Source organism: Colletes latitarsis, chromosome 8, assembly GCF_051014445.1.
Source record: "Colletes latitarsis isolate SP2378_abdomen chromosome 8, iyColLati1, whole genome shotgun sequence".
Taxonomy (NCBI): Eukaryota; Metazoa; Arthropoda; class Insecta; order Hymenoptera; family Colletidae; genus Colletes; species Colletes latitarsis.
In genome coordinates, this window is record NC_135141.1 from 5358645 (window position 1) to 5383007 (window position 24363).

Genomic DNA, 24363 nt, shown 5'->3' on the forward strand with positions numbered 1-24363 from the left:
AGCAGGCGAAGAAGGCAAAGTCATGAGCCAGATGCGGACATAACCCAGACCTAACTCAGACCTAACCGGTTTTATCCTCTAAAGTATTGATCGATACAAGGTTTAATTGACTGTTACTGTGTGGTACCACATTACTACGTGATTCAAACCCGAAAAAACCCAGGATCTGGCAAACAAGTATGCGAAGAAGGCAAAATCATGAGCCAGATGCGGGCATAACCCAGACCTAACCCAGACCTAACCGGCGTTACCGACTAAAATACTGACCGAAACCAGGTTTAATTGACTGTTTCAGTGTGGTGCCATATTACTACGTTATTCAAACCCGAAAAAACCCAGGATCTGGCCAACAAGTATGCGAAGAAGGCAAAATCATGAGCCAGATGCGGGCATAACCCAGACCTAACCAAGACCTAACCGTTGTTATCCTCTATAATATTCATCGAAACCAGGTGTACTTGACTGTTTCAAAGCGGTACCACATTACTACGTGAATCAAACCCGAAAAAACCCAGGATCTGGCCAACAAGTATGCGAAGAAGGCAAAATCATGAGCCAGATGCGGGCATAACCCAGACCTAACCCAGACCTAATCGTTGTTATCCTCTATAATATTGATCGAAGCCAGGTTTAATTGACTGTTTCAGTGCGGTGCCACATTACTGCGTGATTCAAACCCTAAAAAACCAAGGATCTGGGCAACAGGAATGCGGAAAAGGAAAAATCATCAGCCTGGTGCGGTCATAACCCAGACCCAACCCAGACCTAAACGTTGTTATCCTCTAAAATATTGATCGAAGCCAGGTTGAATTGACTGTTACTGTGTGGTACCACATTACTACGTGATTCAAACCCGAAAAAACCCAGGATCTGGCAAACAAGTATGCGAAGAAGGCAAAATCATGAGCCAGATGCGGGCATAACCCAGACCTAACCCAGACCTAACCGGTGTTACCGACTAAAATACTGACCGAAACCAGGTTTAACTGACTGTTACTGTGTGGTACCACATTATTACGTTATTCAAACCCGAAAAAACCCAGGATCTGGCCAAAAAAGTATGCGAAGAAGGCAAAATCATGAGCCAGATGCGGGCATAACCCAGACCCAACCCAGACCTAACCGGTGTTACCGACTAATATACTGACCGAATCCACGTTTAATTGACTGCCACTGTGAGGTGCCAAATTACTACGTGATTCAAACCCGAAAAAACCCAGGATCTGGCCAACAAGTAGGCGAAGAAGGCAAAAGCATGACCCAGATGCGGGCATAACCCAGACCTAACCCTGACCTAACCGGTGTTACCGACTAAAATACTGACCGAAACCAGGTTTAATTGACTGTTTCAGTGCGGTGCCACATTACTGCGTGATTCAAACCCTAAAAAACCATGGATCTGGCAACAGGAATGCGGAAAAGGAAAAATCATCAGCCAGGTGCGGGCATAACCCAGACCCAACCCAGACCTAAACGTTGTTATCCTCTAAAATATTGATCGAAGCCAGGTTTAATTGACTGTTTCAGTGCGGTGCCACATTACTGCGTGATACAAACCCGATAAAACCACGGATCTGGACAACAGGAATGCGGAAAAGGCAAAGTCATCAGCCAGGTGCGGGCATAACCCAGACCTAACCCTGACCTAACCGATGTTACCGACTAAAATACTGACCGAATACAGGTTTAATTGACTGTTCTAGTGTGGTACCATATTACTACGTGATTCAAACCCGACAAAAACCCAGGATCTGGCCGACAAGTATGCGAGGACGGCAAAATCATGTGGCAGACGCGGGTGTAACCCAGACCTAACCCAGACCTAACCGGGGTTACCGACCTAAATACTGACCGAATCCAGGTTTAATTAACTGTTACTGTGTCTTACCACATTACAACGTGATTCAAACCCGAAAAAACCCAGGATCTGACCAACAAGTATGTGAAGAAGGCAAAATCATGAGCCGGATGCGGGCATAACCCAGACCTAACCCAGACCTAACCGGTGTTACCGACTAAAATACTGACCGAAACCAGGTTTAACTGACTGTTACTGTGTGGTACCACATTATTACGTTATTCAAACCCGAAAAAACCCAGGATCTGGCCAAAAAAGTATGCGAAGAAGGCAAAATCATGTGGCAGACGCGGGTGTAACCCAGACCTAACCCAGACCTAACCGGGGTTACCGACCTAAATACTGACCGAATCCAGGTTTAATTAACTGTTACTGTGTCTTACCACATTACAACGTGATTCAAACCCGAAAAAACCCAGGATCTGGCCAACAAGTATGTGAAGAAGGCAAAATCATGAGCCAGATGCGGGCATAACCCAGACCTAACCCAGACCTAACCGGTGTTACCGACTAAAATACTGACCGAAACCAGGTTTAATTGACTGTTTCAATGCGGTACCACATTACAACGCTATTCAAACCCGAAAAAACCCAGGATCTGGCCAACAAGTATGCGAAGAAGGCAAAATCATGAGCCAGATGCGGGCATAACCCAGACCTAACCCAGACCTAACCGGTTGTATCCTCTAAAATATTGATCGATACCAGGTTTAATTGACTGTTTCGGTGTGGTACCACATTACTACGTGATTCAAACCCGATAAAACCCAGGATCTGGCCAACAAGCAGGCGAAGAAGGCAAAGTCATGAGCCAGATGCGGACATAACCCAGACCTCACTCAGACCTAATCATTGTTATCCTCTATAATATTGATCGAAGCCAGGTTTAATTGACTGTTTCAGTGCGGTCCCACATTACTACTTGATACAATCCCGAAAGAACCCAGGATGTGGCCAACAAGTATGCGTAGAAGGCAAAATCATGAGCCAGATGCGGGTATAACCCAGACCTAATCCAGTCCTAACCGGTTTCATCTTCTAAAATATTCATCGAAACCAGGTGTACTTGACTGTTTCAAAGCGGTACCACATTACTACGTGAATCAAACCCGAAAAAACCCAGGATCTGGCCAACAAGTATGCGAGGAAGGCAAAGTCATGTGGCAGATGCGGGTGTAACCCAGACCTATCCCAGACCTAACCGGAGTTACCAACTAAAATACTGACCGAATCCAGGTTTAATTAACTGTTACTGTGTGGTACCACATTACTACGTAATCCATACCCGAAAAAACCCAGGATCTGGCAAACAAGTAGGCGAAGAAGGCAAAAGCATGACCCAGATGCGGGCACAACCCAGACCTAACCCTGACCTAACCGGTGTTACCGACTAAAATACTGACCGAATCCAGGTTTAATTGTCTGTTACTGTGGGGTACCACATTACAACGTGATTCAAACCCGAAAAAACCAAGGATCTGGGCAACAGGAATGCGGAAAAGGAAAAATAATCAGCCAGGTGCGGGCATAACCCAGACCCAACCCAGACCTAAACGTTGTTACCGACTAAAATACTGACCGAATACAGGTTTAATTGACTGTTCTAGTGTGGGACCACATTACTACGTGATTCAAACCCGACAAAAACCCAGGATCTGGCCAACAAGTATGCGAGGACGGCAAAATCATGTGGCAGACGCGGGTGTAACCCAGACCTAACCCAGACCTAACCGGGGTTACCGACCTAAATACTGACCGAATCCAGGTTTAATTAACTGTTACTGTGTCTTACCACATTACAACGTGATTCAAACCCGAAAAACCCCAGGATCTGGCCAACAAGTATGTGAAGAAGGCAAAATCATGAGCCAGATGCGGGCATAACCCAGACCTAACCCAGACGTAACCGGTGTTACCGACTAAAATACTGACCGAAACCAGGTTTAACTGACTGTTACTGTGTGGTACCACATTATTACGTTATTCAAACCCGAAAAAACCCAGGATCTGGCCAACAAGTATGCGAAGAAGGCAAAATCATGAGCCAGTTGCGGGCATAACCCAGACCCAACCCAGACCTAACCGGTGTTACCGACTAAAATACTGACCGAATCCACGTTTAATTGACTGCCACTGTGAGGTGCCAAATTACTACGTGATTCAAACCCGAAAAAACCCAGGATCTGGCCAACAAGTATGCGAAGAAGGCAAAATCATGAGCCAGATGCGGGCATAACCCAGACCTAACCCAGATCTAACCGGTGTTACCGACTAAAATAATGACCGAAACCAGGTTTAATTGACTGTTTCAATGCGGTACCACATTACTACGTGAATTAAACCCGAAAAAACCCAGGATCTGGCCAACAAGTATGCGAAGAAGGCAAAATCATGAGCCAGATGCGGGCATAACCCAGACCTAACCCAGACCTAAACGTTGTTATCCTCTAGAATATTGATCGAAGCCAGGTTTAACTCACTGTTTCAATGCAGTACCACATTACTACGTGGTTCAAACCCGAAAATACCCAGGATCTGGCCAACAAGTATCCGAAGAAGGCAAAATCATGAGCTAGATGCGGGCATAACCCAGACCCAACCCAGACCTATCCGGTGTTACCGACTAAAATACTGACCGAATCCACGTTTAATTGACTGCCACTGTGAGGTGCCACATTACTACGTGATTCAAACCCAAAGAAACCCAGGATCTGGCCAACCAGTACGCGAAGAAGGCAAAATCATGAGCCAGATGCGGGCATAACCCAGACCTAACCCAGACCTAACCGGTTTTATCCTCTAAAATATTGATCGATACCGGGTGTAATTGACTGTTTCGGTGTGGTACCACATTACTACGTGATTCAAACCCGAAAAAACCCATGATCTGGCCAACAAGCAGGCGAAGAAAGCAAAATCATGAGCCAGATGCGGGCGTAACCCAGACCTAACTCAGACCTAACCGGTGTTACCAACTAAAATACTGATCGAATCCAGGTTAAATTGACTGTTACTGTGTGGGACCACATTACTACGTGATTCAAACCCGAAAAAACCCAGGATTTGGCCAACACGAATGCGGAAAAGGCTAAATCATGAGCCAGATGCGGGCATAACCCAGACCTAACCCAGACCTAACCGGTTTTATCCTCTAAAATATTGATCGATACCGGGTGTAATTGACTGTTTCGGTGTGGTACCACATTACTACGTGATTCAAACCCGAAAAAACCCATGATCTGGCCAACAAGCAGGCGAAGAAAGCAAAATCATGAGCCAGATGCGGGTGTAACCCAGACCTAACCCAGACCTAACCGGGGTTACCGACCTAAATACTGACCGAATCCAGGTTTAATTAACTGTTACTGTGTCTTACCACATTACAACGTGATTCAAACCCGAAAAACCCCAGGATCTGGCCAACAAGTATGTGAAGAAGGCAAAATCATGAGCCAGATGCGGGCATAACCCAGACCTAACCCAGACGTAACCGGTGTTACCGACTAAAATACTGACCGAAACCAGGTTTAACTGACTGTTACTGTGTGGTACCACATTATTACGTTATTCAAACCCGAAAAAACCCAGGATCTGGCCAACAAGTATGCGAAGAAGGCAAAATCATGAGCCAGTTGCGGGCATAACCCAGACCCAACCCAGACCTAACCGGTGTTACCGACTAAAATACTGACCGAATCCACGTTTAATTGACTGCCACTGTGAGGTGCCAAATTACTACGTGATTCAAACCCGAAAAAACCCAGGATCTGGCCAACAAGTATGCGAAGAAGGCAAAATCATGAGCCAGATGCGGGCATAACCCAGACCTAACCCAGATCTAACCGGTGTTACCGACTAAAATAATGACCGAAACCAGGTTTAATTGACTGTTTCAATGCGGTACCACATTACTACGTGAATTAAACCCGAAAAAACCCAGGATCTGGCCAACAAGTATGCGAAGAAGGCAAAATCATGAGCCAGATGCGGGCATAACCCAGACCTAACCCAGACCTAAACGTTGTTATCCTCCAGAATATTGATCGAAGCCAGGTTTAACTCACTGTTTCAATGCAGTACCACATTACTACGTGGTTCAAACCCGAAAATACCCAGGATCTGGCCAACAAGTATCCGAAGAAGGCAAAATCATGAGCTAGATGCGGGCATAACCCAGACCCAACCCAGACCTATCCGGTGTTACCGACTAAAATACTGACCGAATCCACGTTTAATTGACTGCCACTGTGAGGTGCCACATTACTACGTGATTCAAACCCAAAGAAACCCAGGATCTGGCCAACCAGTACGCGAAGAAGGCAAAATCATGAGCCAGATGCGGGCATAACCCAGACCTAACCCAGACCTAACCGGTTTTATCCTCTAAAATATTGATCGATACCGGGTGTAATTGACTGTTTCGGTGTGGTACCACATTACTACGTGATTCAAACCCGAAAAAACCCATGATCTGGCCAACAAGCAGGCGAAGAAAGCAAAATCATGAGCCAGATGCGGGCGTAACCCAGACCTAACTCAGACCTAACCGGTGTTACCAACTAAAATACTGATCGAATCCAGGTTAAATTGACTGTTACTGTGTGGGACCACATTACTACGTGATTCAAACCCGAAAAAACCCAGGATTTGGCCAACACGAATGCGGAAAAGGCTAAATCATGAGCCAGATGCGGGCATAACCCAGACCTAACCCAGACCTAACCGGTTTTATCCTCCAAAATATTGATCGATACTAGGTTTAATTGACTGTTACTGTGTGGTACCACATTACTACGTGATTCAAACCCGAAGAAACCCAGGATCTGGTAAACAAGTATGCGAAGAATGCAAAATCATGATCCAGATGCGGGCATAACCCTGACCTTTTTTTTTTTTTTTTTTTTTTTTTTTTTAACGTGGTGAAATCCTCATGGACACCCCGGCTCCCTGGGGGGGGAGGCCGGGGTAGTGCCGGACTCTTACCGGCTAAAACACCACGGTGACCGCCTGCGCCTTTATCTGGGGAGAGTCACGGGAACCAAACTAGCGATACTACCGTGACTCTCCCCGTTGGTGCAACGCCCTACTACAGGCCCTTCCCGGGGGAGGAGAAGTGATCCTCCTCCCCCAAAGGGGGGCAAACATAATTGATTGCCCCCCGGCGACGCCACGCGGTCACACGCGACGTCACCCCCACTCGTGCCGTTGCTACTAGCCGCGACCGGACCCCCACCCGATCGCGACCACGGCTGCGGGGCCGGCTAACACTGCCGCCCCCGCTAGACGGGGCATCTGCCACGGGCCCCTGGTACGGCGATGGGTTGGTTGCGAGGGGGAATGAGGGAATAAAGACCGTCACCTCGAAACCAACCACCATCACCGACCCCATCGCGCTCCCCCTGCCACTGGGAGCGGTGGAGGGTCTTACCGACGACGTCGCCGCCTGCCCCCCACCTCTTCACGCGCCCTTTCGGCGTCCTCCTTGGCGGCCATGACCTCTTCACAATACAAGGCCATGGCCGCCCACGCCTCCTCACTGCCGACCATCGCACGAATGACGGCCGGCAGCGAGAGGTCCGCTCCAACTACTCCAACGAGGACACCGCGCTGAGCTGCCCACGCCGGGCACAACTGCAGCGTGTGCTGCGCGGTATCCTCCCTTCCCCTGCAATGATGGCACGCAGCCGTCGCCTCCCGCCCTATCCGATGCAGGTACCGACCGAAGCAACCGTGTCCGGTCAGTACCTGTGTCAGGCGGTAGGTGGGCGTACCCCAGCTACGGCCCACCCAGGCATAAAACACTGGGCGGACCGCCGCGGCGACGCGATCATCCCGCTGGTCTGGCTTGGATAACCAGACCAGCCACCGACTATAGACGCGTCGCCGCGCCTGGCTTCGGGCCCTGGCGGCCTCCTCGCCGTGCGGGTCCACGCCCCGCTGGCGAAGGTCGCAGAGGCTTTGATAGACCTCTGCGTCCATTTTCGCCAGCAGGTGAAACGGCGCGGAACCCGCCAGCAAGGTGGCGGCTGTGTAGGAGATCGTGCGATAACCCCGCACGACTCTGATGGCGACCAACCTCTGTAACCGACGGAGTACAAATGCACCCCGCCGATTGGCCATCAGACCGCCGGCCCATATTGGCGCGCCATAAAGCGCCATGGACCGGACGACTCCTAAATACAGCCGCCTTGCCGCCATGTTGGGCCCCCCGAGATTTGGCATTATGCGACCTAACGCGGCCGCTGCCCTTTCAATACGGGGACCCAACCCTTCCAAATGATGCCCGAAGCGCCAGTAGCTGTCGAGGGTGAGGCCCAGATACTTCATCCGGCGCCCCACCGCGACTTGGGCTCCACCCACCCGTAGAGACGCCAGGCGCGGCACCCCTCGACCACTGACGTTGCACAGCCAGATGGCCTCGGTCTTCTGGGGTGCCACGCGCAACCCCAGACGCTCTACTTCGGCGACGACTCGTGCCGTCCCTTTTTTTTTTTTTTTTTTTTTTTTTTTTGTCGTGGGGAAAATCTTCGAAAGACTCCCTCCCACCTCCTTGGGGAGAGGTGGGAGGGGTGTGTGGGATTCCCCGCGCCCGTACAACGACAGGCGCGGGACCTACCCACTAAAAACCCCACGGTGACCCTTCGGCACGATTTGGGAGGATACCGGGAATCGCTCGAAGCATTCTTCCGGTATCCTCCCCGTGCCCGCGCTTTCGCGCCCATCCCCCGGGGGGACAATCGGTCCCCCCAGTAGACACACTGCCTCATAGCGGCAGGACGGGGCCACTCCATCCCGGCGCTATCCGTCCCGGGGCCGCGTTTAGTGGCGGCTGCGAGCCCCAACTCGCAACCGCCCGCGATCCCGTTTCCACCCCTCTGCGGCCGGGCGTTCATGGCCGCACCAGACCGCCGAGGGTGCCTCCCCTTGCGTCGGACCGGAAGGGGGAGGCACTCCTACCCCCAACCGGTCCGACCCGGCGCCGCCTGGCGGGAGGAGGGTCCCCTCAGGACCCCCCTCCCAGCCTTGGTCATCCGCCACGCCGAGGCGGCCGCCCGCGACGCCTCGCGACCGGGCGACGTCCTCGGGCCACCGCACGAGCGCGAGCTTCAGCGCGCCGCTGAAGCTCGCGCTCCCTTCCCGCGGCCTCCTTCTGCAACATTACGTTCTCGCAGAAGGAGGCCACGGCCCTCCACTTCTCCTCGCTGCCGAGCATGGCGCGCACCACGCCCGGCAGCGAGACATCCCGCCCGACGACGCCGACCAGGACACGGCGCTCCCCCTCCCACGCGGGGCATACCTCCAGGGTATGATCCGCCGTGTCCTGCTCAGCGTCGCAGTGGCAGCAACGCGCCGTCGGCTCCTTCCCTATCCGGCACAGGTATCTTCCGAAGCTGCCATGCCCGGAAAATACCTGTGCCATCCGGTAGGTGAGGCTGCCATGGCCTCTGTCCAGCCACTCCTTCAGGAGTGGCCGAACCGCCCCGACAGTCCGGTGCCCCGCGGTTGGCAGAGCCAGCCGCTCCTGCCACGCGAGCAACACGGACTGCCGGGCCTGGCGCTTCAAATCGCCCCAAGCAGGTTCCTGCCCGCCCGGGACCGCCCCACCCCCGCGCGACGGTCGACGCGGTGCCGGTACATCACCGCGTGCGACCGCGCGAGCAGGTCCATGGGCGGCATCCCCGCTAGAACCGTCGCCGCCCCATGTGACATGGTCGAATACCCGCGGACGACCCTGAGCGCCATGCGCCTCTGCACCCGACGCAGCATAGTCATGCTGCGCCGGGAGGCAGCCAGGTCGTCCGCCCAGACGGGGGCCCCGTATAGGGCCACCGACTGGACCATCGCCACATAGAGGCGACGAACTCGGCCCGCCGGGCCCCCCAGGTTGGGCAGGATCCGGCCCAGAGCCGCAACCATCCTTTCCAACCGGGGGACCAGGCAGCGGAAATGCTCCTCGAAACGCCAGTGGCTATCGAGGATCAGCCCTAGATACCTGATCTGGGGCTTCACCTCGATGTCAGCCCCACCCACCCGGATCAGAGGGGGTGGCGGATCCTGCCGAAGTGAATGAAACGCAATCACCTCGGTCTTATGGACCGCCACCGTCATCCCCATCCCCCTGATCCGGTCGACGACGCGTTGCGACCCCTCCTCCGCGCGACGCATGGCCCTCCCCCAGTGCGCCCCGACGGCCAGCACCAGTGTGTCATCCGCATAACACACCGTGCTGACGCCGTCGGGGAGGCCGGCCCGCAACACCGAGTCGTACGCGATGTTCCACAGGAGTGGCCCGAGGACCGACCCCTGCGGAACACCGCAGTACACCTCCCTCCGCATATCACCATCCCGGCCCGGATACTCGATCCACCTGCCGCGGAGATAATCCCCGACGACCGCCCTGAGACAAGGGGGGACTCGATGATATTCGAGTCCCCTCCTTATCTCTTCCCAGGGGAGGGTGTTAAAGGCATTGGCAATATCCAAGGATATTGCCAATGCCACCCCTCCCCGGGAGACAGCCGCCCCCGAGAGGGCCCTCACACGACCTATCGCGTCGATAGTCGATCGGCCCCCCCGGAAACCGAACTGGCAGTCGGCCAGACCGGGATCACCCCGCGACAGGTGCTCGACGAGGCGGGCAGCAATCACCCGCTCGAAGAGCTTGCCCACCTCGTCGAGGAGACAAATGGGCCGGTATGCGGAGGGAGACTCCGCGGGCCGACCCTCCTTCCGGAGGAGGACCATCCTCGCCACCTTCCAACTGGGGGGGAATCGCCCGTCCCTCAGGCAGCGGTCGAACAACCGCCTGAGGTCGGCCCCAAGGACGCCCTGGGTCAAGAACCAAACCCGGCCGGGCACACCATCCGGACCCGGGGCCGTGTTACGAACCCCGAGCCGTCTGATGGCCGCTGCCAGCTCCTCCTGCGTGACCCCCAGCTCGGCCGTCCACTCCACTGGGACAGCCGCCGCCGCCGGAGGACGCGGTCCCCTCTCCCCAATTGGGAAGAGTGTATTGACCACGTCCTCCAGCAGCCGGGGGTCAAGACCCTCGGTGACGGGGGGCGCCCACGGGCGAAGCTTATTCAGCACCACCTTATATGGGCGCCCCCATGGATCGTCATCAAGGGTCTGGAGGAGCTCCTTCCATGCCTGGGTCTTGGCCCGTTTGATGGCGACCTGCAGAGCAACCCGCGCCACGCGGTATGCTCCATACAGGTCATCAGCTGCCCTCGCTCGCGCCACGCCGTCGCCTGTACGTTGACGACGGCGCGCGCGGGTGTACTGGCGTCGGGCGCGGACAGTCGCGACCCGCAACTCCGCGATCGCGTCCGACCACCAGTACACCGCCCGGCGAGGAGAAGCCCGCCCGACCCGAGGCATCGCCGCGTCGCAAATACCCGCGACCAATGCTCCGAGCCGGGCGACCTCCCCCTCTATGCTCGGCAACTCGGCCGCTCCCTGCGGCCAAGTTGCAGCGAGGGCAGCTGCCATCAGGGCGTCCTTGTCCAGGCGCCGAAGCGCCCAGCGGCGTGGTGGGGTGCCACGCAGGCGGCCGTGCCGGGATGCACTCGCGGCGGCAGAGACCTCCATCCGGATGTACCGGTGATCGGAGAGTGTCTCTGCCCCCGCGACCACGTGCCAACCCGACACCATGCGCACGGCGTTGGGGGTCGCGAATCCAACATCCACGATGGACCCCCCATATCGCCGCACGCATGTGTTCTCCGACCCCCGGTTCAATACCCGGAGGTCGAGCCCAGCCGCCCAATCGCCCAGGATGCCGCCGCGAACGGAGGTCCTGGGGGATCCCCAAGCCACCGACTTGGCATTAAAATCCCCCAGGACCAGCACCGGCCGGGCCGCGTAGCGCTGCACGCATGCCGCGACCTCGGCCAAGTACAGCTCGAACGCAGCGTGACCGCTACGGGGCGAAATGTAGCACCCCACCACAGCGACTCCCCCCCAGTCCACGGCGACGAATCCCCGACCGCGCTCCAACAAGGAGAACGGTGGGGACCCGTCGCCCCCTCCCCATACCGTCGCCACCAAGCCGTCCGCGTCGCCCACCCAATGAGGGTGATCAGGGACGCGGTACGGCTCGGCGGCGACCGCCAGGCCAACCCCCCACTCCGCGAGGACTGGGGACATCAAGTCCTGTGCCGCGCGGCAGTGGTTGAGGTTGGCCTGGAGGAGGAGGCGGGGCGGCATTAATTAATGGCCGCGCCAGCCTCCTCCCGGCCGTCCGTCCCCGTAGCACCGTCCACCTCCATGGAGGACGATGCCACCGCCCTCGGCACCGGAGCCGGTGCAGCCCGCCTCTTCCTCTCCTTCCGGGAGGGGGTGGAGCACTTCTTGCTCCCCACCCTGTGATCGGCTGGCCTCCCCATGTCCGCACACAGCGGGCAGTGGGGGGCCGCCGAGCACTGGCTCGCACGGTGCTCTTTGGCACCGCAGCGGTAACACTGACCGCTGCGGTCCACCGGCGAGGTGCACCACTGCCTCACGTGCCCCAATTCGAGGCAGCGGTGACACTGGAGCGGGCGCGGCGCGAGGATTTCCACTCGCGCCGAAACCCACCCCACCAACACCCTCCCGGATTCCGCCACCTTACGGGCGGCGGAGAGGGGGCACCGGGCCCACACCGACCCGAGGCCGGAGGGCGACCTGCGGATCTCTCCGATCCGCAGGTCCTCCACAGGACAGTCCCCCGCCCTCGCAAGGGCACGGGACACATCCTGTGCGCTGACCGAGTCGTCCAGCCCACAAACGCGCATCTCCGTGCGCTTCGTGGGCCGGGCGACCCGGACACCTCGCTCGCCCAGCTGCTCCCGGAGCCTCTGGGCGAGACGATCCGCCTTCGCGCCGCCTTCTGCACCGGGGATCTCCAGCAAGAGACCCCCGGTCACGGCCCTCTTCGCCCTCACGGAGGCGATGCCCAGCTCTTCCAGGGAGATATTCTCCCTGGCGAGCCGCATCGCCTCCGCGAGGGTCAGGTCGCCCCCCTGCGCAACGGTCAGCGTCACCGCTGCCGTTTTTGGGGGACGACCTGGTCGTGCCTTCCCGACCTTCGCGGCCTTTACCTTGGCCGCCGGCGGCGGAGGCGGAGGCTGCGGTTGCGAGGCCTTCCTCGCCGCCCGCTTCGCCTTCCGCCCCACCACCTCACTCCACGCCACCCCCCCTTGGGAGGGTGCTGTGGAGGACGCGACCACCGCGACCACGGGTACACCACCCCCCTTGGGGGTCGCGACCCGGGGCCCTGGTGCCGCAACGCTGGGCGGAGCCTTCACTCCGCCCTTCTTCGCCTTCCCCGACTGTACCGGAACAGGTCGGGGAGGCACCGCCTTCCTGCTGACCGCTCTTCCGGCGAGGAGCTCCTCCCGGAAGGCGGCCAGCTTGCCATCAATCATGTCCCCAATCCTCCTCAGAAGATCGTCTTCTGAGGAGGACGGGGACTTCTTCACGGGCGGAGTGCGGGTGGAGGGGCCCGCGGTGCCCCGCACCACTGCCGCCGCACTCCGCTTATTTAGCTCCGCCGAGGGACGCGGCGGTGGAGGAGGAGGGAGGATGGGAGGGAGGGCCGCGCTGTTCCACAGCGCCTCTGCCCTCCTCCTCCCCTGTCGCTCCTCCTCCAACAGGAGCTGCAGACGGGCGTTCCGCCCTCTGAGCTCCCGCGCCGCCTCCCTCATTTCCTCCGCCGCGGCCTTCAGGGCCTCCGCGCCACCGCTTTTCTGCCCCTTAAAGGCGCAGGCAGCGGCGACTTTCTCCACCCGCCTCAGGGACGAGGAGATCCTCTCCGATATCTCCTCGGTCACCTCGTCCCTGAGGCAACTCAGCCTCACCGACGGGCTCATCGCCCCGCCCACCTCGACGACGGCCTGCCCCGTCCTCTTCCTCTTAGAGCCTATGTGGCTCGTGCTGGAGGAGAAGGACGAGACCGACGCCGTCTCGTCGTCCTCCTCCACCCTCCACGAAGCCGGACCTGGCGCTGAGTGGGGCGCGAGCGCCGCCACCCTAACCCCAACCCCGTCTCCGTCCTCCCCAACCGACAAAACCCGCCCCATCCCCATTTTATTTTCTGTGTCCATAATAATCCCACGAGATGGTCGGAAATAAAGGTCCACCCGGGCAGAGCCGCCTTACCCGGGTAAGCCTAATACTCCGGGGGTTCGGCAGGTTCCCCGGAGGTGGTCGCTTGGGATTGGGCCTTCTCCCCCAACCATGCATCCCATCGCCGCGCACCATAGCTTAGGATTGGAGGGCGATTTTATAGAGTCGCCATACTCGTGGCCCAGGCGGTTAAGCCAAGACCCCCGTTCCTCCTGCCGTCACGTACCATTCACAAAACCAATAGGGAATTGTGAATGGGTCGTTGTGACGACCAACAGGAGGCTTACGGTGTGTGTATGACTCGGGTACCCCGGGTTCGTTAAGCCCGTACTGCAGCTGAAAGGCTGGCAGCCCCTGAGGGGTACGTGAACGTACTTGCAAATCTTTCCTGTTCTTTCAACCTCAATCCGGCTCGAAGGATCGTTTGTTAGAGACTAAGGGTTCTAACCGGGGTGCGGACGAGGGAAATACTAGGGAAAGTGAATGATAAGTTTTTATTGTTTGTATTTTCGCTTGTCGCTCTGCGACAAGCCTTTTATTTGTAAATTTAACAAAAAATGAAAAAAAATTATTATATTTTTTATGATCTGGCCGGGGGTGGCTTCACCGGCGTGGCCCCGTTTGGGATGGACCTTGGTTGCTGTAACAAAGGTTCGTTCAGATTAAATACGTGCGTACACGTATCGTAAACACACGCTCGTCAGCTGTTCGCCTCGCTCTCCTAGCGACTATCGGTGCGCTGGGAGAGGGGAATGAGCTGTCGTTTAATGTGGATCAGTGGACTGTAAATTTGTACTTGTTCGCTGATTATTATTTATTGAAATTATCAGCGAGACTTTTACCCTGAACAGAAGAGAATTCACTCGTATCTGTCGGGGGCGAGTTTGCCACGGACGGGTCACCAAATGGAGGTCGTAAAGCTCCAAATGGGTGGATCCCGTGAGCGCACTCTCCGTGCGGGTGACGTAGAAACGTCGTGCGAGGCGATTTCCTGCCACACTGTAAAATTAATGCACGGCGACCGTTTCTACCGGGGACCGTGACAGTAAAGTGTCTTTTGCAAAAAAATCCCTCGCGGGTCCAACCGCACTATAAAGCCTACCCGGCGACCGTGTTGCACGGCGACCGTATTTGGTAGGCGGCGTGATGGAAGGTGAGGCGACCTTGAACCCGAACCCCTCCGTAGGGTGTACGGTCGACTCGTACACCGACGGGTTTCTGGAGAGGGTTTTTCAGCGACCTTTGCACGAAGAGCACTCCACGAGGCGGTACCGATTCAACGGTATGACCTTTGGGAGGCTCCAAAGCCGTATAGCTTTAAAGGGATTCTGGGTGGGTGCACCCTGAGTCCCTTACGTCGCGGTCGCGGCAACGACTGCAACGTACAATCCTTCCTAGCGAAGGCGGTCGCGCCACGCGCAGCGTGTATTCCGACCTCCCTTTTGTCGCAGGTAGATTGCGATAGGAAAACTCTAACCGCAGCAACGGTGAGAAATCTTTAAAAACAAGTCCAATCGTATGTGCGAGTCCGTACCTGAGGAGCGAGATCTTCAGGGATCCGCTGCCGTTCGCAGTCGGCTCGTGAATAATTGCGAATATCGTCGCGGATCGACAGACGAAGAATCGGTCGCGCCTTGTCGTCGCGACGCGGCGTTGCCGAATTCAGCTGTCGATCTCTTTTCAATATATCATACGGTTCTCTCTCTCGGCGCTGACGTCACGATACCGTTTAAACCGGTGCAAAGCGAATCTTCGCGTGAAGTCTGCGTACAGAAACACGTAAACGGCCGCGGTTTTAAATCATCCGAACGTTCAACGAACCTGACGAACGCTTAACCTTCCGCAGTGTCACGTATACAAACGGATACGGGAATCGCGGCCGAGAATTTAATATTTCGGGCGGATGCGAGTTTAAATAGTTTTTAACATATTTAAACAAAGTTATTAGCCACTAAGAAATCAGTATGCTAGTAAGCATGCAGTAAGCTAGTATGCAAGCAGTGAGTTAGTAAGCGAAGAAGAACCTAGTAAGGAAGCAGTATGCTAGAAAGCAAGCAGTAAGCTAGTAAGCAACCAGTAAGCTGGTAAGGAAGCAGCAGGCTAGTAAGAAAGCACTTAGCTAGTAAGAAAGCAGTATGCTAGTATTGAGGATCTATCTTTGTGATAGATTTCCCCAATCGCTTACCGCAGAAAGAAGAAAGAATAATTTGTTGGAACGGTATAATGTGTAAGACACGGAGGCGACAAAATATATGGAAGACTTTTCTCCGCTGTCAGGGTTGTCGCACGACTAACTTCAAATCGTGAAAGATCCCGGCTATATATGCGTCGCCAAATGGTCGGCAGACCTATTAATTGTATGACATGACCTGGACCAGCGTCGAACAGAGAAAAATCGCGAAGATTCGGAAATACAAAATATATCTATTCTCAACACTCCCACTTATTTTGAGTGTCCGCAAATATTTAATTTTTCTCTCGTATAGCAAAACGGCTGCATTTGCAAAGGCTTAGTAAAGATATCAGCCAATTGTTCTTTCGTTTGAACATATCTAATTTCTACTTCTCCGCGATTAACGACATCACGAGTAAAATGGTACTTTATACCGATGTGTTTCGAGCGCTAATGGTTTTCGAAACTATTAGTAATTTTTATGGCCGCTTGATTATCAACAAAAACAGGGACGATATTGCACACAACATCCAATTCATTCAACATACGACGTAACCAAACCCCTTCTTTCATGCCGTGAGCTAATGCGATATATTTCGACTCAGCGGTCGAAAAGGCAACGACCTTTTGCAATTGACTGGACCACGAAATTGGTCCACTATTCAAAATATAGACAAATCCACTCCTAGATCTTCGAGTCTCTGAGCATCCGGCATAATCAGCATCCGTGAATCCCGAAATATCAAGCGAACTCCCACTATTTCCGTAAACTATTCCGTGATCACGTGTTCCATTTAAATAACGCATTATTTTCTTTACCGATTACCAATGAGTGTCGTCGTAAGAACTCAAAAATTGACTTGCGTAATTGACCGCAATTTCGATATCCGGGCGACAAACTCGTGCAGCGAATAATATAGAGCCTATTGCCTCACGAAATGGTATTTTACTGTCAGTCGCAGGTGTTTGTTTTTGCAAGGGCATACCTGGCTCCGCAGGTACACTTGACGGATTTGCTTGAAGCATATTAAAGGTCTTTAATATTTTCTTAATATAGCCCGGTTGAGAAATTTTTGAGAGTCGTCGTTCGCGATCGCGTTTAATCTCGAAACCGAGAAATTCATCGGCCCGATCTACCGAGATTTTAAGGTTACCTTCTAAATAATCTAAGACGCTCTTGATTGCATTCTCGCTTTTGCTCATAATCTAACCATCATCCACATACAGGGTTAAATACACTTTTGAACTTTCCACTACACCGACGAGCACGCACTTATCAGTTGCGATGTTCACGAGATTAAATTCGTTCAGAAACCTCGTGAACTTCTCGTTCCAGCATTTGGGTGACTGTTTCAATCCATACAGGCTGCGATGTAGCGGGAAGACTGCATCCTGTTGGCTCTAAATTGTGTATCCTGGAGGCTGCTCTAAATAAATTTCTTCTTGAAGATCGCCATATAGTAAAGCAGTTTTCACATCGAACTTCACTATTTCATAATCTTCTTTTGCAGCTATTGCAAGAAGAGTTCTAATGGACTCGTAGCGAACGGCAGGTGCGAATGTGTCAAAATAATCGATTCCTTCTCGTTGTCGGAATCCTTTCGCTACGAGTCTCACCTTGTATCTCTTCAGATTTCCAGCTGCATCATTTCTGATTGAGAAAACCCATTTGCAACCGATTGCACGTTTTCCTTGCGGCAGTGCACTTATGCTCCATGTGCGATTTTTTTCAAGTGCTAGCATCTCGATGACCTAGGCTGGGAGGGGGGTCCTGAGGGGACCCTCCTCCCGCCAGGCGGCGCCGGGTCGGACCGGTTGGGGGTAGGAGTGCCTCCCCCTACCGGTCCGACGCAAGGGGAGGCACCCTCGGCGGTCTGGTGCGGCCATGAACGCCCGGCCGCCGAGGGGTGCAAACGGGGTCGCGGGCGGTTGCGAGTTGGGGCTCGCAGCCGCCACTAAACGCGGCCCCGGGACGGATAGCGGCGGGATGGAGTGGCCCCGTCCCGCCGCTATGAGGCAGTGTGTCTACTGGGGGGACCGATTGTCCCCCCGGGGGATGGGCGCGAAAGCGCGGGCACGGGGAGGATACCGGAAGAATGCTTCGAGCGATTCCCGGTATCCTCCCAAAGCGTGCCGAAGGGTCACCGTGGGGTTTTTAGTGGGTAGGTCCCGCGCCTGTCGTTGTACGGGCGCGGGGAATCCCACACACCCCTCCCACCTCTCCCCAAGGAGGCGGGAGGGAGTCTTTCGAAGATTTTCCCCACGACAAAAAAAAAAAAAAAAAAAAAAAAAAAAAAGTGCTAGCATCTCTATGCCGCCCATGGACCTGCTCGCGCGGTCGCACGCGGTGATGTACCGGCACCGCGTCGACCGTCGCGCGGGGGTGGGGGCGGTCCCGGGCGGGCACGAACCTGCTTGGGGCGATTTGAAGCGCCAGGCCCGGCAGTCCGTGTTGCTCGCGTGGCAGGAGCGGCTGGCTCTGCCAACCGCGGGGCACCGGACTGTCGGGGCTGTTCGGCCACTCCTGAAGGAGTGGCTGGACAGAGGCCATGGCAGCCTCACCTACCGGCTGGCACAGGTATTTTCCGGGCATGGCAGCTTCGGAAGATACCTGTGCCGGATAGGGAAGGAGCCGACGGCGCGTTGCTGCCACTGCGACGCTGAGCAGGACACGGCGGATCATACCCTGGAGGTATGCCCCGCGTGGGAGGGGGAGCGCCGTGTCCTGGTCGGCGTCGTCGGGCGGGATGTCTCGCTGCCGGGCGTGGTGCGCGCCATGCTCGGCAGCGAGGAGAAGTGGAGGGCCGTGGCCTCCTTCTGCGAGAACGTAATGTTGCAGAAGGAGGCCGCGGGGAGGGAGCGCGAGCTTCAGCGGCGCGCTAAAGCTCGCGCTCGTGCGGTGGCCCGAGGTCGTCGCCCGGTCGCGAGGCGTCGCGGGCGGCCGCCTCGGCGTGGCGGATGACCTAGGCTGGGAGGGGAGTCCTGAGGGGACCCTCCTCCCGCCAGGCGGCGCTGGGTCGGACCGGTTGGGGGTAGGAGTGCCTCCCCCTACCGGTCCGACGCAAGGGGAGGCACCCTCGGCGGTCTGGTGCGGCCATGAACGCCCGGCCGCCGAGGGGTGGAAACGGGGTCGCGGGCGGTTGCGAGTTGGGGCTCGCAGACGCCACTAAACGCGGCCCCGGGACGGATAGCGGCGGGATGGAGTGGCCCCGTCCCGCCGCTATGAGGCAGTGTGTCTACTGGGGGGACCGATTGTTCCCCCGGGGGATGGGCGCGAAAGCGCGGGCACGGGGAGGATACCGGAAGAATGCTTCGAGCGATTCCCGGTATCCTCCCAAAGCGTGCCGAAGGGTCACCGTGGGGTTTTTAGTGGGTAGGTCCCGCGCCTGTCGTTGTACGGGCGCGGGGAATCCCACACACCCCTCCCACCTCTCCCCAAGGAGGTGGTAGGGAGTCTTTCGAAGATTTTCCCCACGACAAAAAAAAAAAAAAAAAAAATAAAAGTGCTAGCATCTCTTCGTCCATGGCATTCTTCCATTTGCTGGTGTCGTCATTGGATATTGCCTTAGTGTAGGTCGTAGGCACCGTATCAGCCAAAAAAGCAATTGGTACGCCGTATTGGTCAGGTGCTTGTAATGTTCTTCTATTGCGCAGTTGTCTACCTTCCCGAGCATTTTCATTGGCGGCTACCTGCTCTGTCTCTGGCAAAGCTGCGTTTTCTTTATTTCCATTGTTTTCCAGTTCTCGTGTTTCGGCGACATTTTCCACAACTGGAGCTTGGTGTTTGGCTGCACCTTCTGGAGTAGGAATTGTCTCTCTTTCGTCTTCAATTTCGAACTTGATTATTGTATCGGTTTCGGCACGCGTTTTGGCACTGGGCAGGGCATTTTCGTTGAAGGTTACGTCACTGCTTATTGAAATGTTCTTCAATTTGTTATACCAGAGACTATAATTAGTACACACCCCATCGTAACCGACGAATATGACCTGTCTGCTTTTTGGGTCGAATTTTTGCCGCCTTTCCTTCGGCACGTTCAGGTAAGCTACGGATCCAAACACCTTTAAATGTTTTATATCAGGTTTGCGTTTAAACCACTTCTCGAACGGAGTAATCGTCTCCCATGGCTTTAGGATGGTCCAATTCAGCAGGTAGCACGCGGTGTTTACTGCTTCTGCCCATAATTTTTGATTCATGTTCTTTGCGTGAATCATAGAACGTGCACTTTCAATGAGCGTACGAATTTCGCGTTCAGCGCGACCATTCTGCTCATGAATGTATGGTGACCAGCATTCGGGGATTATACCTTTTTCCTCTAAAAAGGTCCGGAGCTGGCTGCAGGTGTACTCTGTCCCATTATCCGAGCTCAGGACTTTGATTTTCGTTCCTGTCTGCGTCGATACGAATGCCTCGAATTCCTTAAATTTGCTGAATGCTTTTGATTTATGGCTCATGAAGTATACCTTCCTATAGCTGGTACTCTCGTCCTTATACAGTAAAAAGAACCGCGTGTTGCTCGGTGAGTTTATGTTTACAGAGCCACAGACATCGATATGAATTTTCTCCCCTGGCCCGTAATTGTCCTCAACCCCGATGCTTGGATGCGGCCTTCGGGACTGCTTGCTCATAATGCATCCTTCACAAAAAAACTTTGTCAAATTGTCCTTTTCAATTCCATGGATGCCGAGTTGTTCACACGTGTGTTTTACGGCGCGCTCATTTACGTGCCCCATTCGCTCATGCCAAAGTTTTAATTTTTCCTGGCCATCTGCTAATTTCAGCGCTTTACAGTCAACGGGCACTTTCACTTCGAAACAGATTTTAAACAGTTTTCCGTGTGGTATTCCACGTGCGGCGAGTTTTCCTTTACTATCGCGAACATCACATTTGTTTCCAAACGAATGAAAAGAGTACCGTTTTTTGTTCACTGAGCCTATAGAAAACAAACTGCACTTTAGTTTAGGTACATAGTGCACATCTTATAATTCGCGTTTGTAGAGCACTCCCTCAAGCACTTCTTGGATTTTAATTGTTCCGATGGCAGCCGCTAAGATGATGCGATCATCCGCTACTTTAACCGCATGACCGTTTGAATTCGGCTGCAATGCCGAAGAATAGTCTTTGCCGAAAGTTATATGCATTCCGGCACCCGAATCCGCAATCCACACGTCACTGTCACTTTCAGTGGTGCATTTATATGTTGCAACAATGTCACACACCAACGCTGGCGCATTTCTCGCTGAACTGTCTGATGATTTTCCAGCTTGATTTTTTGGACATTCACGTGCCCAGTGGTCTTTTCCTTTGCAGACTCCACACTGCGTTCGTTTTTTCAGCTCCTTGATATCCTTCTTGGAACGTTTCTTTTTCTTTGCGTCGTTCAGGGACGTCTCTTGAACACAAAGTGCGAGCGTCAACACTTCATCCTCAGCAAAACGCCTGTCTTCCTTGATCAGTCTGCTGATCAAGTTCGTTTTTGTTTTTTCCGAAGCAGGAGTGCATTCCCACGTGTGACGAAAAATGGAGAAATTCGCGGGTGAACTGCCCGCATCCTGCAGGCGTCTGCAGATGCTCTTCAATATCTCCAAATGATCTGCAATGGGCACCTCTTCATTAACGCGAAAATTATAAAACTGCTCCCAGGCAGATTGTGCAGTGTCTTCACTTGCATCTCCGAACAGGTCCCTCAGCTTGGTCCACATTTCCTTTGCAGTGGAGTAGTTGTACAAATTGCGGCGAAGATTTTGGGCGATTGTACTCAGTATAATCATCTTTACCTGCGCTGATTTTTGACCGTGCACTTTGAGCTCCGTTGCCTTGTCTTCTGCAGGTTTTACTATTGTACCATCTACGAAACCAACCAAACCTATTGCTTCCAGCGCAATCACTACTACAAATTTCCACATGGAGTAGTTAGTGCCGTCCAGTTTCACGGTTTCCATTCCAACTTCTATGTCAGACATTGCGAAGAAATCACTTACACAATTGGTACCCAGTAAAAAAAACCTCTATTCACCTAGCCAGTGTGGCTTATCAACAAACAAATTCCTTCTAGCAGGCGCAGTGGAAGCGTGCTGGGCCCATAAACTATTAAGGATCTATCTTTGTGATAGATTTCCCCAATCGCTTACAGCAGAAACAAGAAAAAATAATTTGTTGAAACGGTATAAGGTGTAAGACACGGAGGCGACAAAATATATGGAAGACTTTTCTCCGCGGTCAGGGTTATCGCACAACTAACTTCAAACAAAGAAAAATCCCGGCTATATATGCGTCGCCAAATGGTCGGCAGACCTGTTGGTTTTATGACATGACCTGGGCCGACGTCGAACAGAGAAAAATCGCGAAGATTCGGAAATACAAAATATATCTATTCTCAACAGCTAGTAAGCAAGCAGTAAGATAGTAAGCAAGCACTGGGCTAGTAAGCGAGCGGGGAGCTGGTAAGGAAGCAGTATGCTAGCAAGCAAGCAGTAAGCTAGTAAGCGAGCAGGAAGTTAGTAAGGAAGCAGTAAGCTAGTTATCGAGGAGGAAGCTAGTTAGCAACCAGTATGCTGGTATGCAACTAGTAAGCTTGTAAGCAAGCAGTAAGCTTGTAAGCAATCAATAATCTAGTATGCAAGCAGTAAGCTAGTAAGCGACCAGTAAGCGAGTAAGCTAGGAGGGTGCTAGTAAGAAAGCACTATGCAGGTAAGCAAGCTGTGACCTAGTAAGCAAGCAGGAAGCTAGTGCCCTCAGGGGCTGCCAGCCTTTCAGCTGCAGTACGGGCTTAACGAACCCGGGGTACCCGAGTCATACACACACCGTAAGCCTCCTGTTGGTCGTCACAACGACCCATTCACAATTCCCTATTGGTTTTGTGAATGGTACGTGACGGCAGGAGGAACGGGGGTCTTGGCTTAACCGCCTGGGCCACGAGTATGGCGACTCTATAAAATCGCCCTCCAATCCTAAGCTATGGTGCGCGGCGATGGGATGCATGGTTGGGGGAGAAGGCCCAATCCCAAGCGACCACCTCCGGGGAACCTGCCGAACCCCCGGAGTATTAGGCTTACCCGGGTAAGGCGGCTCTGCCCGGGTGGACCTTTATTTCCGACCATCTCGTGGGATTTTTATGGACACAGAAAATAAAATGGGGATGGGGCGGGTTTTGTCGGTTGGGGAGGACGGTGACGGGGTTGGGGTTAGGGTGGCGGCGCTCGCGCCCCACTCAGCGCCAGGTCCGGCTTCGTGGAGGGTGGAGGAGGACGACGAGACGGCGTCGGTCTCGTCCTTCTCCTCCAGCACGAGCCACACAGGCTCTAAGAGGAAGAGGACGGGGCAGGCCGTCGTCGAGGTGGGCGGGGCGATGAGCCCGTCGGTGAGGCTGAGTTGCCTCAGGGACGAGGTGACCGAGGAGATATCGGAGAGCATCTCCTCGTCCCTGAGGCGGGTGGAGAAAGTCGCCGCTGCCTGCGCCTTTAAGGGGCAGAAAAGCGGTGGCGCGGAGGCCCTGAAGGCCGCGGCGGAGGAAATGAGGGAGGCGGCGCGGGAGCTCAGAGGGCGGAACACCCGTCTGCAGCTCCTGTTGGAGGAGGAGCGACAGGGGAGGAGGAGGGCAGAGGCGCTGTGGAACAGCGCGGCCCTCCCTCCCATCCTCCCTCCTCCTCCACCGCCGCGTCCCTCGGCGGAGGTAAATAAGCGGAGTGCGGCGGCAGTGGTGCGGGGCACCGCGGGCCCCTCCACCCGCACTCCGCCCGTGAAGAAGTCCCCGTCCTCCTCAGAAGACGATCTTCTGAGGAGGATTGGGGACATGATCGATGGCAAGCTGGCCGCCTTCCGGGAGGAGCTCCTCGCCGGAAGAGCGGTCAGCAGGAAGGCGGTGCCTCCCCGACCTGTTCCGGTACAGTCGGGGAAGGCAAAGAAGGGCGGAGTGAAGGCTCCGCCCAGCGTTGCGGCACCAGGGCCACGGGTCGCGACCCCCAAGGGGGGTGGTGTACCCGTGGTCGCGGTGGTCGCGTCCTCCACGGCACCCTCCCAAGGAGGGGTGGCGTGGAGTGAGGTGGTGGGGCGGAAGGCGAAGCGGGCGGCGAGGAAGGCCTCGCAACCGCAGCCTCCGCCTCCGCCGCCGGCGGCCAAGGTAAAGGCCGCGAAGGTCGGGAAGGCACGACCAGGTCGTCCCCCAAAAACGGCAGCAGTGGCGCTGACCGTTGCGCAGGGGGGCGACCTGACCCTCGCGGAGGCGAT